Below are 2,500 nucleotides of genomic sequence, written 5' to 3'. Positions count from 1 at the left end.
TTTTCAAATATATGAAAAGTAGAATCATATTCTATCTCTCTCTTTCTCTATCTCTCTCTCTCTCTCTGTCTCTCTCTCTCTCTCTCTCTCTCTCTCTCTCTCTCTCTCTCTCTCTCTCTCTCTCTCTCTCTCTCTCTCTCTCTCTCTCGTACAAGCGTCTGACAAGTTGATGCTTACAACTTCTTGTAAATATTTCTGTGGTACAAATCATAGCACTTGACACAGGTCCTTCTTTATTTGTTTTACGACATCTCATGATGCTATGTTGTGAGAAATCATTCTTTTTCAAATGCATCCAATGCTCTCCAGCACATTCAGTGAAAGAAAGTCGTGGACATGGAATTTGCAATATACATAGAATCTATACATATTCCGTTGAAAAATAGTTTCACAAAGTCAGTTGGTCACATTTTATCAAATTATTAGTCAATTTTAGATTAATCTTAGACACACACACTCACACACACACACACACACACACACACACACACACACACACACACACACACACACACACACACACACACACACACAGACGGAGAGAAATTTACAAGTTTTGTGAGCTTCAAAAAGTGAACTGGTCACATTTTATATTATTAGCCAATTGCTTAGTCTGTCAGTTCATCAATCGATTAATCAAGACAATTATATGTATATGTGTGTGTGTGTGTGTGTGTGTGTGTGTGTGTGTGTGTGTGTGCATATGTATATATATATACATATATATATATATATTTTTTTTTTTTTTTTTTTTTTTTTCATACCATGTTGACATCATGTAATTGACCGGGTCTTTATACTATGGTCGTTGACCAGTGATCCTTCCCCAGGGGTGTAGTTATTTACGTAATCAACAAATAAATAAATATGTGTGTGTGTGTGTGTGTGTGTAATTAATATAGTTTGATGGTTCTTTCAACATCATCATAAAATGATTCTCTGATCCGAAAAACAATGCAAAGTAGAGACCATTATTTCTGCCATCTGTATGAAGTACCTAATAGATGCAATATCTGAGGTTACTTCTAGTTTGTCCACGGTCGGCTGACTTGATAGACCTACTTTACATTAATTTACTATATTGCTTAATTTTCTGGCAGGACAGACGATTAGTGATAATTGGAAATTACGTTCTATAGAATATTGAGGTTTTCAACTCACATGTGAGTAAAGCAAGCTTTCATATCACAACAGAGGCATTTCAAAGTAAATTTGAAATTGCGGCCCTGAACACACATATTAATAGCACAAATCAAAGTCTTGGCCCTTCGAGCAGACAGGCAGATCGTGTCGCGGCAGTGCAAACAGCACAGTTCGCACTAACCCTTCCTACGTAGGTACGCTAATTTGTGCAAACACTAGACCCAAGGCAACCACTTTTAGCTGTGGCGTACCTCAATTGAATAACAATTACATCAAGTACGAAGAGGATAAATGCGCACAAAATGAGTGTTATCTAGACTTCGATCCGCTTTTCCGATTTACCACATACAAGCCCGACAGTGGCATACTAACACTGTGATAAAGTGTTGACATACATCTGCACAGCGTTTGTTAAAGGGCCAATGGCCATTTTGATTTTAGTCCGATAAAGGAAACCAAAATCACCGACAATTAAAATCGCGCCATTAGAGGACCAAAAAAGATACGATAGTTATGAAACTAACCCGCAATTTGGTTTGGTCCTTAATCACACCAATACTGTCCATGCTTTTCTTGCCTTTTCTTTAATTAGGGTATGGCTAACAACATGGTTGCGGTTTCTTTCGTTTATGGTACTGATAAAAAATATCCATATTCAACATGTATATCTAATTATCTGTTCTATTAACCTGCCTCTGGCTACTCTAAAGACTCGTTATTTTCATGAATTTAACTGTGATGCCATGAAAGTCGACCACATAATGAAGTATAGTAATATCGTAAAAATCATACGCTTTCAGATCACTTCAACTGCAAAGAAAAACGTAAAAATATGCAGTTTGGAGATTAAAAAGGACATGCGACCAACACAAGGTTTCCAAAACAGGCGCTGTTCCAATAACATTGTACTCTGTTAGTACAAATTTGATCTTTAAATAAGGCGATAGCAATTAAATATTCAAGCAAATGTGATTGATTGTAGGATATTTATCTTAACTACTCTATTTGACAAAATGTAAAGTCAGTACGTGTAAAACTTTGTTGTTTGCAAGTTGATATTGAAAATTGTCTTAAAAGTAAAAAAGAAAATTGGAATTAAGGAGCCATATATCATTATGGTGATAATGATGGTGAATATTGCAAAATTACCTTTAGTCCAAAATTGTAAATGCTATTTGTGGGCCAGTTTATGGAAGGCAACAGAGATTACAATAAATAACAAGTTTGGCAGAAAAAAGTATTACCGATACACTCATACTGGTCCTATATTTTATGTTGGTAGCAAGACAATATTCCATAGCCAGCATGGTGCGCCCATAAGAAATAGTTGTGTTGGCCGGTTATGGTGTTACCAATA

Source organism: Penaeus chinensis, chromosome 1 (genome assembly GCF_019202785.1).
Source record: "Penaeus chinensis breed Huanghai No. 1 chromosome 1, ASM1920278v2, whole genome shotgun sequence".
Lineage (NCBI taxonomy): Eukaryota > Metazoa > Arthropoda > Malacostraca > Decapoda > Penaeidae > Penaeus > Penaeus chinensis.
Note: the sequence above shows the minus strand (reverse complement) of the source record.